The 14,936-nt window shown below is 37.9% G+C and overlaps 1 long non-coding RNA gene across 1 annotated transcript in view; it reads left to right on the forward strand.

Annotated features, from left to right (window-relative positions):
* LOC308197958 overlaps positions 1-9,071 on the forward strand; it is a 173,010-nt gene extending 163,939 nt beyond the window's left edge. Inside the window, exons 5-7 of the long non-coding RNA XR_013953476.1 lie at positions 3,767-4,186; positions 6,241-6,330; positions 7,259-9,071. This is a non-coding gene — a long non-coding RNA (uncharacterized lncRNA). The remainder of the gene's footprint in view (positions 1-3,766; positions 4,187-6,240; positions 6,331-7,258) is intronic.
* The last annotated feature ends 5,865 nt before the right edge of the window (positions 9,072-14,936 follow it).

A 14,936-nucleotide genomic window follows, 5' to 3' on the forward strand; every position in this document is an offset into this window, starting at 1 on the left:
AAAAGTTCAAAGAAAACACTAGCTTAACCTCAGTAACCCACTCACACTGGAAGGGCAAAGAATCTCATTTAACATTTCTTAGGTTTCAGAATTCATTGTACTTTGAAAGAATACTCGATAAATTATTTAGACAGTTTCAACTGAGATTGGAAAAATCCCAGCCTGTCAGAAGCTAGGTTAAAAAAGGTTGGTGCTGTATAAATAATTTACTTCTTTGGGGAGGAAGAAACATACAAACGCTAGCGTCTAAAGTAGAGAGGCACTAAACCTGCTGAAGCTCGCTAGTCAGACAGTGAATTTAAGCCAGCACTACAAACTGAGTGTTCTCATTTAAAAGCAGGGGCTATGCCAAAGCTGAAGTTATCAAAAGAAGGTCAACATTAAAGAGTCTACAATAATTCACTGCTTTTATACATTTACACTTTTAGCACAGTGAGCATACCCCATTTCAAAAAAAATCTAGTGAAAGCTTTTTTTTCCCTGTGATTTCTCATGGCAACTAACTAAAGTAAAGCACGCTTATCATATCAGTGTTGGGTGTTATTTAATTCATTGGTTTTATTTCTATAAAGCAGGCACCCTCCAGCTTTGTCACTGCTCTCAGCAGATACTTCCTATTCCAGTCAGAATTGCCTGTTTTCAAGTGAACTGGAGCAAGAGGTTTGGTTTTTTTTTTTTTTTTATTTTTTTTAAATATGGAATAATTATTATTCATTGTGTTTATTATAGTACTTTCTAAGCCTAAGCACCATAGTAACAGATGAAAGTAATATATATGTGTCCTATTACAGCTTTTATTTCTGTAAGTACAAGCGCAGAATTTGGCAACAACAATGCCCTTCTGCTCCAACACACCAGCACTATACAATATTCTAAGTAATTTCACTTGAGTAATATCAGATATATAATGAGCATCAAAGTGGTCCCCACTGCCAGCTCAGCTTTGCTGGCTGTCGTGAGACAACATTCCTCCCCAAAGGCACTGTTCCCTGAAGGGCTTCTGGCCCCATTCCTTACAGAAATCTACAGAAAGTGAGGTGACTGAGCAGCCTGGGAGAGATAAGAGCGTAAATGCAGTCTTTGTTTTATTACTTCTAGCCACTACAAGAGCCCTCAGTTAAATAACTGATCTGCCTATCACTTGATAGTGGGTGATAGTATCTTTGCTGGAGCTAGCCAGGTCAGGTCTAGAAGACACAGACACTATGTGGGAAGTCCAAAATGTGAACATTCCCTTAATTTTGTGTACAGTCAATACAGTCAGCTCAAAAGGATGATTTACAATATTCTAAGAATTTTGACTGACATGTACCAGGCCCATCTCAGATTTGTGCCTAGCAAGAGAAAATAAATGCTGTATATCTGGTAGGTGATGGACAGAGTAAAGTTCTGTGGAAAGGAGGTTAGTTAGATCAAAGTACCCCAAAAATTACTTAGCGTGTACCCATATCTAAAACTGGAATTCCACTTGTATGCCTCTTATGCAGTCTGATTAGCTCACTAGTCACAGCTAATGCTATTTTGAGAAGGATGTTTTCTGCAGTTTTCAGACATTTTTCACTCATTGTGCGCTGATTTGTGGAAACTGCTAGGATATTTGTATCTCAAAGCTGCTATGTAAACTCTGCCTTGATATATGTTGATAGTTATTATGTGGCCCCGTTAGAAAAATATGTATTTAGACTTGATTTTCAAAGTATCACCACCGTGAGAGAGCATGCTGGGGCAGCACACTCCGTGATTTGGCTGACCTGTGGGGGTGTATGGGGGGGGAACAGAGTCAGGGCTTTATTAATTCCTGATAAACTTGAAAGCATATGGCCCACAGTGTGACAACAACCCCTGAGGGCATGGCTGTGATGCAGCCTTTTGTACACCATCACTAGAAGTATAATGGTTTCTAACTACCTTCAGTGTCCTCAGTATGTTTTTCATTAATTCATGTAATTTCAGTCTGTAATATTGATGTGAAGAAATTCCCTTCATTTTGACCTATTAGCCCCAGCCACTCTTCAGAGGCTCCAGTAATGATCTTCCTTCTTACATCTGTTTTTTTTGCCAGGTACAGGTGCTAATCCCTCTTCAGACATTACCTAGTGACTCCTCTGAATATTTCAGGGAATCTGGGCTAGAGTAAAGGCAATCGTTTGTTATCCTGTTTGTTATTCTTGCCAGCTGTGGGGTATTCATCAAAGATTCATAATTCTAACCAAAACTGGGTGTGCGTGAAACATTGGCTTTAATTCGGTACCTTTATACTTTATATTAAATCTATTAACTGGAAGAGCTTAATGAAGAGGTGATAATAAAGAAATTGGCAGCTTTCTCTTTAACATTTAGGTTTAGTATTTTTACATAACTAGTAGGCAGAACATGTGTAACAGATATATGCTCAAGCTGACTAGAAGCTTTATGGATGAAGAAAATGACCACCCTCGGTTTGTAGCAGCAGCATGTTGATATGGCAGGCATGAAAACAGCTTGTAATGTCATATGGCATTTGTAGTAGGGAGTTGAATGAGGAATAGGAAAGTGGTCCTACTTGAGAGATTTTTCCAAAAAAAGTGTCAAGTGCAGTGAAGAAAATACTGTCCATGACGGAATTCCCCCTTCTCCAATGAATGAGCTAAATTGCTTCCAATATACAGCAAAGTTGAGTTGGTATTTTGAACATTTGAATAAATAAATAATAATTAAAAAAAAAAAAGAAGCATACCTCAAAAAATCAACCAATTCTTAATATTTATTGTTGATCCATCCGAACAAGGCTTTATTCTCTGCTTCTCATAGATCAATGAGTTTATCTTGGTTTTATGTATTTATTTTTTTCAGAGATTTGCCAACTGTAGCACAGTAAGTGGAGAAATAGTTGTAAAAAAACACTGAGCAAAAAGAAATGGAGGAATAGTTGGCTTGTTAAATTTGATGTCATTCTTTGCCTTCAGAATTAGCCATCTAATCAATACTTCTGCTCTTTACATTTACTTACATCAGCTACTGGAGAGGAAAAATCACTAGCAGAGCACCAAGGATAAAAATCTATTTCAGTGCCATTTTGTCTTAAATAGAGTAGTAGTCATTATCTGGAATAATATTGATATGGCAAAAGAGACAAGACTCGTAAGAAGCTATGCCTTTTATTAAAGCTGGTGCACACTGTGCTGTTCAGCTAACAGGGTACCCTTATGAGAACGATTGAGACTTGGCTACTAATAGGAAGTATGGGAAACTTTGGGTTAAATTATCTGTGTAAAAAGTGATGTAATAACACACACAAGGTGGGAGGTGTAATTTTTACACTGCTGCAGTATATTACTTTTGTTCTTAATTTCCTGTTGGCGGTAGGAGGTAAGACAGAGGAAGAAGACAGGAAGGGGGCTGCAGTGTGTGTCCATAGCCTGCCCTGACAAGGTGGCTGTGCCAGGGTGGGTGCCCGGAAGCATCAGTTTATCCGAACTGACGTGGCCCTTCCCTAACCTGGCATAGCACTGCCTTCTAGGCATCCCACTGGGTCAGCTTCGGTGCCAGTGCCCACAGATGCCAGAGACTGAAACGGAACAAAAGGGCTCAACAGCCATTCCAGAAATACGAAAGATACAAAAAGTATCATATTGATTATTGAAGGGACATGGCAATACTTGAGAGCACCCCTGCCAGACTCGGAGATTACCCCAACAGGGTGCCAGCTGCCCGTGTGGTTATCAGAGGCATATGATGGGGGCTGGAAGAGGGATATTCAAGCTTCATTTTCTTTCAATTCTTGCAGGGCTGCATAACAATACGGACATCTGCCGAACGCCCCGGCCATGTAGCAACACGTGGCGTAGTACCCAGCACACCCTGGCCTTGTTGCACACCCGTTCTGCACAGCCATGCCAAGGAGAACCGTGTGCACCAGGCGCCTCCAAGATGGTCGGCCAACAACGGAGGTCCCCCATGACTGCCTTTTGCATGTCAGTGGCAAGACCGGGCCTATGGGCTGGCCTCCATTGCACTTGCACCAGAGTAATGATTGAATTCAGGCCCAAGTAAGCCCATTGACCTCAGCTGAGTTTCTCCAGTTCATGCTGATGCAGCCAAGATCGGGTGCGACCTCTGTGTGAGATGAAACATTACTGGTTGAGCGTTCCTCCCTTGTGTTCATCCAGAGCCAAAGGGCCATGATGGACAGTCCTATGCTAATGAGGTAAGGGAAAGAAGGATAACTGAGGAAGGAAGAAATAGTTGTGAGCACAAATCTTCTATAATTCTAAAAAAAAAAGTGGACAGTATTTAGACAGAGATGGATCTGACAGACATACTATATATAGACCTAGACATTTATACCCATGATTTCAATATTTTTTCATTGAGTTCAAATAGTCATTTTTCTCTCTCGTTGAACTTTGTTTTCATAAGAATGTGTTCACCTTCTTTCACAGCAATGATTTGCTTTTTTAATTTGAAAAAATGTCTGAAATATTGTATAACCTTGAAAATGAAATGCAACATTTTGAGAATTTGATTTGTCGTTCTATTTCCTATTGTAAAAATGTCTCAAGTATTTGAAATTTGAGATAAAAACTAAATTATATAATTTCTTTGTGAAAGAAATTGCAGATTCCACATGCGGATCAAGCTTTATCCCTTTGTGACAACCTCTTACATAGATGATGGCAAAAAACAAACATGGCTAGTAAATGCAATGTGAAACATTTGCAGATCATTTATGCATAGCTGCTTAACGAGCGTCTAGGAAGACTGAAATATAATTCAGATAGCACTTGAGAAGCACTGACTTTCTGAAATCTCCACCATCCCTCCAGAGCTGCTTTGGTGCAGTTTTAAATATTTCTGGTGTTGTTCAGTTTTAAGATGCTACTCAATGCATCTTCTTGTACAACTCCCAGAAAAAAAGAAATGCTGCAAGTGTACAAATCATTACTGTTTGAAGAGAATGTAATGTAACATTATCTCTACGTCCTTTTTATACTATAAAAGTGCTGACAGTACTTTGATGTGGAAAGGATGAGACACAGCAATCTGAGGGACTGTATAAAAGGAACAACACTCTTTAAGCGGGAACTATGCAGAGAAACACACACAGCAATGACAGCTTCACACAACATCTAATTTGATTCCTTCTTTGCACCACAGTGGAATCATTGAACTACAGCCATCTGTTAATGAGGAGGCAGTCTTCTAAGCAGAGGTCATCTTTCTCCCATATTTTGTAATATTCATTCCACAACAGTCATAAACCCAGCCATTATCTCCTTTTCTTCCACAGCATTTTGTCTTTGGCAAGTTTACTGTCACATAGAAATCAAATCAAGAGGGCGAAAAAGTAGTGTCTGCTTTTTGCAATTGACCAGGAGAAATTACTTCTAGAGACAGGGAAATTACTTATAATTATTCCTAACAGAAGGAAAAAGAAAAGGTAAAAAGACCTCTTCCCCCCAAATAAAAAATAAAAAACTGGAATACTTTAGTTTCAAGAAGGAGTAATACTAGAGAGATGATTGCAAATTTTTGCAGCAAGTAACTTGCTGTGTGGGATCACATTTTGGTGAAACCAACTCAAGATGGTAAATGCTGACTACTATTGTCAAGGGCAAGAAATTTAAAGATGAGCACAACTATTTGCTCTATCAGGAACCCAGATAGCATACTTATTAATACACTTGGTCAAGTTTCGTGTTTAAACGGGTTAGTGCTAAAAGGAACGAATTTCCAGATCACACCATGCTGCAAAGCCCATGTTAGTGACTGTGGTACAGAGGACTGGTGGGGAGACTGTCTGCAATGGCAGGGAGCTCTTCCTTTCCATTTTGTGGATTTAATTTGTCACTGCCGCATAAGGGAGCTGCTGTGCAAGGCAGATGCTGTTACCCCTCATTTGAAATTATTTTGAGTTACTTGTCAAGGGCATGGAGTTCATTGATAGGAACATATTTTTTGCTTTTTTTTTTCATGTGTTTATATGCATTTGAAGTGATTTTCCGAGGACAACCAGTCAACATGTGTGGAACTGGAGGATTGTTACCATTAGGGACATAAATTTAGCTGTTCATGTCAGTCAAGTAGTTCTTTAGTAGTGTTCAATTTATTGAGAAATCCTCATTTTCTGCAGCACAACAAAACGAATAGTGGGAAGTTTCTCCGCTCTGAAGACTCAACTTTCCTTTCACTCAAAAAATTGTAGCATAACTATCATGTAGCACCTTTTAATGAACCATAACAATTGTTACTTTTCCTTAGATAATACAATATATTATCCAGCCATCAGATTGGACTGAGTATCATCTTTTCCAGGAAGATCTGCAGTTCAAATTGTCCTGGCAGTATGTGGTAGGTAATCCGCGGGCAGCTTTTGATTGTAATTAAATACACTTACAAAACTAGCTTGCAGACTGAAACCAGTGATTAAATTTCCACAACCCCCCTAAAACTAGTGCTAAATATGGAGCACTGTATTGCAATATAAATGCATGCAACTACTTCTTTCTCCATCAAGAAGCTGACCATCCAGTCTCCATCAAGAAGGAAAATAAATCCTTAGATTTCCCATCAATTTGCATCGCAGTTTCCATTTTTGCTTGGCTTTGCTGATTCCTGCATTTTGTATGTAGCTAGCCATGGTGATTTCTCCATCCTTTTATTTTCTTTCCTTTTTCTTCATGACTGCTTGTTCTCTGTAGTACTAATAATACCTTAAATTAAATACTACACTGAATATGAAGGTTAGTCAAAGGATTTTTTTTTCCAAGTGGCATCCTTTTCTGTTCTCATGCCTTCTCTGTCTTAACCTTCCCCTCTCCCTCATGTTCTCTTTGAATTTAAAGGCTCATTGACAAACTATCATTTTTTAATTTCAAAACTCTGCTTTTAAAAAGCCACCCTTGAGGATGACAAATTTATTAGATGATATGATGATGATTCCTCAGTTTTTCAGCAGTTGTGGTGCTGCTCACCAACTTTTGTGTATTACTTCTAAAAAGTTGTGATGACTCTTCATACTTAAAAAAAACTAAAGTATTACATCACTTCAGGTTATTAATTCTGCCTCCGTGAGATTTAGAGACTATTCATGATTATTTGCACGTGTGCTTATGTATTTTAGGAAAAATGGCTAATAGGCTTGTTACATGTATTTTCATGGCTAAGCTGTTCCTTGATTACTCTCTCTTTGTTCTTTATCACTTCATGCCATCTTTCTTCTCTGCTTATCCACAAACAAACAACCATTGCTTCCTGCTGTCTCCTGGACTGCCACCAGCTGTCCTGATGTCAACTGGCAAATGACAAAACCAGCCCGGCAATGAAGAAGCTCATAAAGAAACGTTCTGCAGCTCCGGCAGACGGCGCGTCCTTCGTTCCTTCAAGATGCCAGCAAAGCCGTTTGCTTCAGCAGAGGTCCCCATATGGGAAATACTGGAAGAATTCAGTCATTTAGCTAACTTTTTATTAGTGGGCATAAAATAAGGAAACAAAATAAACTGTCTTTCACCTGTCCTTCAAACCAACATCTCTAGTAGCAATGCTGAGAAGACTTTTTTTTAGAGATTAATATAACAGTGAAAAGCTAATTGACTTAATTGTCTTGAACTGCCCCTCCCTAAATAGGAGCTCTTGGAGGCACTGTTTCCTCAAAAAAAGAAGAGAGAAAAGCCAAGAAAAGCAAGAGACTTCTGTTCTCAGAATTTAGTTTCCAACAGCGATACACAGTGATACTGTAGAGAATGACACAGAACTGATAGAAGCGTTATCAGCATGTTTTTTAGCTATGAAAACTCCTCAGTTTCAAAACTGAAACATTAAAGGTAATTCATAAGTGAAGCTGGGATGCAGTGGAACAATGTATTAGGGAACTTATGAAAGGATTTCTACAAGTAACAGCTTATTATAGCTGTAGATAGAAAGTAGGAAAGAAAAATCCATATTGCTAACAAGTGGTGTGGTAGGAAATAGGAACGTTTCTTGTTTAGGGAACAGTAGGAAAAAATAGGAATACATTTCATTTCCTAGAATATCTGTGCCTGAAAGAAGAAATTCTAAAAACAACTGAATAACAAGACATTATTTAACCTATTAATTATTATACAAGCAAATTAACAATGATCAAATGTTTTTAAAAAAAACAACAACAAAAACAAACAAAAACTAACAAAACCAGACCACCTTCAGAAAGGTTCAAAATGTTCAAAACCAGACCACCTTCAAATTTTAAGATCATATCAAATAAGATTTTTTAAAAAGACATCTGCAAAGTAAACTCAGTTTAAAGCTAAGTCACAGTAGATGTTTGCAGAACTCCTTCTCCAGGTAAGAATTAAGGAAAATGTGTTTGTAGAGCTGAATAATTTTATTCTTTTGACCTATGCTCTTTTTTTTTTAGAACTACTGAATCTTAGGTGCATTGAATGGGGTGAGTATTTGTGCTTATTTTCAGTTACACTAATTGAGGAGGCTGTCTGTCCTTGCTTTAACCTACTTTCTCTGCTGAAGTCATTTTGCCTCTTAAACCCCATGGAGATTTGAGACACAAAGCCAGTTTATTTCTACAGTGGCCCCTCTTTGTTCAGAAATATTGCCAAAGGCTTATTTGGAAACCTTTTTCATAGGAGATATGAACATTTGTACTTTGCAAAGATTGTAAGGACTCGACTCAAAATAGAAAGTACAGCTAATAACCGTAAGATGAGTTTTCTGCCTCCCTTCAAATTTAACATGTTAGGAGAAATCATTTATATATATATATATATATATATCAGGTATTAAAGCATAGCATGACTCTAGGTATTGGTATAATTATTGCTTAATTGCTTGTTAGCTGTTCTACGTGACATTTTCTGGTATGGACCTGACCACATATTCTGCAGCAAAATGTTACAGAAGCTACCAGTTTTGCATATGCTTTAGTGCCTCATTTTATGCCTGAAAATGTAGAAGTCTTTTCACCATGATAAGAAAGGATGGGACCTTCACAACTGCACGTTTTGAAAAAACACAAACAAAATCTCATTTTTCTGTTTTTACATATTTGTAAAATAAATAAATAAATAAATCAAGTATGTTCCCATGTGCTGGAATGCCTCCTACTAATTGGGGAGTAGAACTGACTGAGCTCCGCATGCATCCAGACAGGGGTTTTGTAAGCACTCTGTGGTTGTCTTGTCCTTTTGAAGGAAAGCAGTGCCATTATGTTATGTGATACTTCCCATAGGCAAGGATGAAATCTGTCTGTACAAAAGGACCCTGAGAAGGACTCTTGTGAAGCAGTTTTTTGCCAATGTTTAGCTGCAGTTATGGAATCCCCAGAAGTTTCATAAAGTAGGTACTTTAGCCATAAAAGGTCAGCAAAGAAGTATACCTTAGCAGCAGGTGAGCAGCTGAATTTCCTGCCATGAGCAGCTGAGAGAAACTGTGTACAACCACAGTGTAGAGTGAAGGTAACGGGGAGGCAGAAGGGGTTGGGGTTAGAATTTAATCGTGCAGGGGAAAATCAGAAGTGTCTCCCTTGAGTGCTCAGGGATTCTGCCCTTCTGAAGATTCTGCCCATGTCATCATACAGTCTGTATGTATTTAGGCCACACAGCAAATCTATTCTGGTATTCCTATTAAAAAAAAAAATAAATCAATTTGTTATTTGTGAAAGGCCTTCATGAAAACAACAGTGCATTCAGATTTGCATTATTCCCTGTTCTACATATTTGTCCTGGCTCTCACATATCTTCTAATTTGCAGGCCATAATGAAACTAAATCATCAAATAACAACAAAGTATTCTAGATCCTAAAGCAGCTATATCACAGCCCTTTGGAGAAACAGAGCCATATGCCATAGGAAAACCAGTGCCCATTTTTAGCGCAAGCAATGCTGAGATACAAATCACATCACACAGAGTCAGAGTTAATTAAGTCAGGCACCTACTGCTTGCCTATAGTTTGCAATAGCTATTAATTTGAAGGTCTGCTGTAGTGCCAAGGAAAGGTAATTAAAAAATGTAACATTTTGTGACATGATGAACATACTTCTAAAGGGGCTTGTTATGATGTCTTCTTTTGGATAACACTGTTCTAAGTAAAAATTTAGACAATATATCATAGTAATTTAAAGGGAAAAAATGTTAACAGATCTTATATCTTTCTTTAGGTAAGGACAAGAGCTCTTGCTATGGAATACGCAGTGTGCAAAAACACTACAACTGCTAAAACTATCAAAGGAGCATCAACATTTTGGCATTTGTTTTCATTATTTTGAACACAATTTTGCCAATTACTGTGAAATTGTTTTTAAATAATATATATTTTTAACCATGCCAAGTCCGCTAAATTTTATTTAAAATCATACTGAGTTACATACATACTGTCACTGCCATTCCAAAGTCATTGTTTTTATTTATTTACGGCAACTCTATTTACTGACTGAAATATCTTCTTTTCTAGATTAAAGTGCTGTCGGTTCATTACATACCACCTGAAGAAGTTTTGATATAGGAAGAAAAAAGACGGTCATCTGGGTGGTATTAAGGAACTGTTGATATGATATGAACTAAGATTAAAAATATTTAAATGAAAATTTGAGAAGAGGATTCAAAAGTTTCTGAAAGAATACTCCCTGAAATGTTTTGTGAATCCTTTTGAGAGAGGAGGCTATTTATATTGGGAAAGAGAAAACTACTTCGGAGACTGCCTTTCCAGTACAAACTAATTAACTAGAAATGACCACTAACTCTCAGTTTAGATGAAGTTATATATTTGGAAAAGATTTTTCAAAGTGTCCAGGGATTACATTGTCTATATTTCTCAGTTCTGCCCCAGAGACAGCCCGAAGGCTCTGCAAGGATTTGGACCAGCAACAATCACAAGTCAGAGAAGATGGTTATATTTCTAGATGTGTTGCAAGCTGCTTTACTCTTTTCAATACAATTTTTCTCTCAAAAAACTTTGATTGCAATTAAATTAGTATTTGGTTAAAGAAGGCAGCTCACAATTCAACCATATTAAATTTATAGGTGATTTTCAATGGTAATGAGATGCCTGCTAAATATTCTAATTTAGCGGAAAACTTATAGCACCTATCTGGAAAATGTTCATTAATGTTTTGAAATGGACCACATATTCTGATACTAAGAATACCCACAAATGCATTGTCCAGAAAGTTGCCACTTTCCAGTGAAGTCAGTTCTCGCTATACTTGCTGCCTAACTGTTAAAGCCTTTCTGACTGTCTTCATTCAAGGTCTGTGTTTTGCTGTAATGTCTGCTTGTTTGTTGGATTTGGTGGTTTGACTTTGAGTTTTGTTGTTATTTTTTGTTTGGTTGGTTTTGTTTCTGTTTTTGCCATCCTCCTTTATTTTGGTCTCCCTTGGATCACTGCCACCCTGAAAACAAATGTTGATTTCACATAGTGAAGAGATGCTCTTTATTATAAATAAAGTCTAAAAGAACATTTGTATCACATTTTGCACAAATCCTAATACTTAGCACTAGTTAGCTTTTACAAAGGAATTAAATATTTTAATACAAAGATGCCTAAGTTTAGAATTTCATTGCTACTTTTCTTTTTACTATAATCTTTTATTATCATTATTATTATTTTTTATTAGATAACTGTTCTGCTTATAATAAGGTTCTCTGTGAAATTCTGCAGGGGTTCTTCCCAGCATTGTTACTGTGTTTAAACTCAGAAGATAACATATTTTCAAACAACCTTCTAAATTTTTTAATCTCCGTTGAGATGAATTCCCATAGCTGAATAAGCCCCAAGATCCCTGAGCTCCAAGGGGTGCTCAGTATCCTGCCAAGCACTGGATGTTCTGTGATGGCATTAGAGCCAAAAGATTTATCAAGACAATGAATTCAGAAGAATTAATTAATACATGTTTTTAATGTTTCAGGTCCATTAACCATAAGGTAAACTGTATATGGCCAGGTCCTTCCCAGTACATTACGATGACACCATCTGCACTGAAGTATTTATGCTTCAGTCTCACATGAGATTCTTTGCAAGCACTCAGACAGGATCTCTCCCTCTCCATTGCTGAGGGGGTGAAAGATGAATGCAACACCCAAATGGCAATTCAGCAGCTGAGAAGCTGTTGTGCTAACTTGTCCTTTAGTTAAAGGCTTGTGTGGCTGCTTCTGCTTCATGAAATAATCAGATAAAGTACAACAGGAAAGCAAAAGAAAGAAGAGGGGATATATATATATATATTTTTTTTCCTTTTCTTTTAGGTTAACTATTGAGAAAGATAAACTATGGGGAAAAGCTTGAAAAAGCACAGTTGAATGGCCTGTCCACCTAGCCACATTTTTAGAAGCATACAACAATTAACACATTGGTCCTTAACACAGGATAAAATGTAGGTGGAATTTACGATATGAACAGAGTATTTTTGTTTCTGATATCTTTGCAGTCACATTCTATTCAAAGAGTAAAACTTGAGCAGAAGTATATATCAAGAGTTAAGTAGGAGAAGCTTTGGATGCTTATCAAAGAATGCAGACGGAGCCCCCCAGCCACCACCCAGCCCACCACCACCTGGCACCGCGCATGGTGGCCCCACCGAGGTGCTCTGCTGCCACAGCTCTGGAGAGCTGTGGAGATGTATTTTTTTTTCTTACAGGAGATAGAAAAATACTTCATAAAGGTTTAAAAAACATCAACACAATGGAATAAAAACATAATTGAAAGGGTTTTAGTTGCTAAAAATGGATTTTAGTTGCTAAATAAGCTAAAGCTGCCAAATGATTGCACAGTTGAATTGATGGTAGAGCCTCAACATTTCATGCAGATTTATTCTAGCTTCAAGGGTTGGCTGTAGTTTGCCACCTTGGTTTGGTGAACTCCCATCACTGCAGAAAAGCCCCAGTGTTCCTCTGAGGTACGTAGATATGAGGTGAAATAAGGACATGAAGACACCAGGTGACATGGGGCAGGGTGAGCTGTGCCTACAGTACTATCTCTGCCTTCAGTCCCCACCACTTAGTAGGAATGACTTTAAAAAACAAGCAAACAGACGAACATTAGCAACACAAATGACCAAAAAAAAAAAAAGGCAAATTTGCATTTCCTGCTTGTCCATTTTCTGAATATGTTTGTGTATATATTAATTTAAGAGTAGGAGGTGCCTGAAGGGATAGGAATTGTTTACAGTCCCAAAAATCTGTTACAAGACATCATCGTCACAAAATTAAAACAAAAGAAATCCTAGTGTACAGACTAGGACCCTGCTTTAAACAGGAGCTGGGTACACTTTTTACTACTGTGAGAAACAGCTGAGAGACCGACATTAAAAATAATAGAAAATATGTGTGATGTGTTTTTCACACAGTGGAAAACTGTGTGGAAGTTCTCAGTCTGCTCATCCCTGCCCACTGAGCCCCTGGGGATAGCTCTGCTTGATGAGCCTTCAAAACAAGCTGGGAGTCTGCTGGTGCCTTCATGGACAAAATAAAATTTGTGGTGGAGCCTTGCGAACGTCACTCATTTGTGGTACTAACATGAGGTATATTATTCAGTTACTATAATAAATTCCTGAACTTCTAGCACTTACTAAAAAGTAATGGTGACAGGACTTCAGAGCATTAGTTAGATCTCTCTGAAACAGATTTGTATACGTGATGTTAGAGCTTCTTTCTTTCTCTCTCTATCCCACCTGTTGATTCTTAACGTCCTGTAGCAGGCATTGCTGCTGCCACAAAGAATAATAACAAAAAGTTGGTAGCAGAAGGTATTGCATGGCCATATCCTGCTCTGCTTGAGAACAAATCCAGGTTTGTTGTCTCAGACCTCCTTGGCTGGCTAGGCCCAGCTAACTTATCTGACCTTGTACTGAAAGCTCCGAGGATGCGATTTCTTGTGTCACTGAGGTGTGGAGTAACATCCTACAGCTGGTGCACTGTGGCAGCTGCCTGGAATTGCCATCTGAGCCTTGCACAAAATTGTAATTCTACAGCATGCTGAAAGGTCACACTGATTAGCTTTAATGGGAACTACTTGTGTGTAGATGTCTTATTCCAAATTAAGCAGGTAGGGAAACCAGTCTCCAATTCATCATTCAGTGATTAATTAATGAAGCAGTGTTAACTGCAAATGGTGTTTGTACTAAGAATCAGCTACTGGGGCTGCTACATTTGCTTTTCCAGTAGTATTGGGTCCTTTCCAGTGAGCATCTACATGCAAACCTCTATTGTTTGCTTGTAAAAAAAAAAAAAAAAAAAGGAGCTGATGGAGCTGTGACTGCTCACACTAGGTGAGGAGCCGCCAGTCCAGGGAATGCAGCATGCAGATGATTTTTAACTTGTATTATTTCAATCACAGTAACAAAAACTGCTAAGGGAAAACAATGTGACTATTTTTCCTGTGGCTTACTAATGGTGTATTCATACACAACATTAAGCTGCTGAATATGAATGTGTTGGGCACATTATCCTTTCTCCCTTTGTGCAAGTTTCAAAGATATAATTATGTTTGGCTTAATTGCTATTAGTCTCAGTTGAATTGTCACTGGTTTCTGTATTTTCAGTATGTAGAAATCTATATTTTAAATTTGCCTTATCTGAAGGTACAACTTCTCAAGTTGATTTAATTTTGTATGAATTGAGTGTTATTTTCTTCTAAGGTCTAAGATATCATTTGGGGCATATAAAAAAAAAATAGAAGCATTCTATGTTGATATACATACAGCTAATTGACATGAGTTAATTTGTTAATTCAGATAGCAGAAGCAATGTGATCATGTTAGCCAATCTATAGTGCTGTGTTAACCTGATGAAACAAGGTATAACAGAGCAGATTTCCCCTTAGAGTGGCTGTATGCTTTCTGGTACCAGACCTAGTTCATTTAGAGTTACCTTTAGCTTGCACATCTGCACTGCACTTGCACTGTGCAGTAGACATGCCCTGAGGTATCTCAGAAATGCATATAAACACATATGGTAAGTCTCCAAAG

This window comes from Anser brachyrhynchus (genome assembly GCF_964034855.1).
Source record: "Anser brachyrhynchus genome assembly, chromosome: 7".
Lineage (NCBI taxonomy): Eukaryota > Metazoa > Chordata > Aves > Anseriformes > Anatidae > Anser > Anser brachyrhynchus.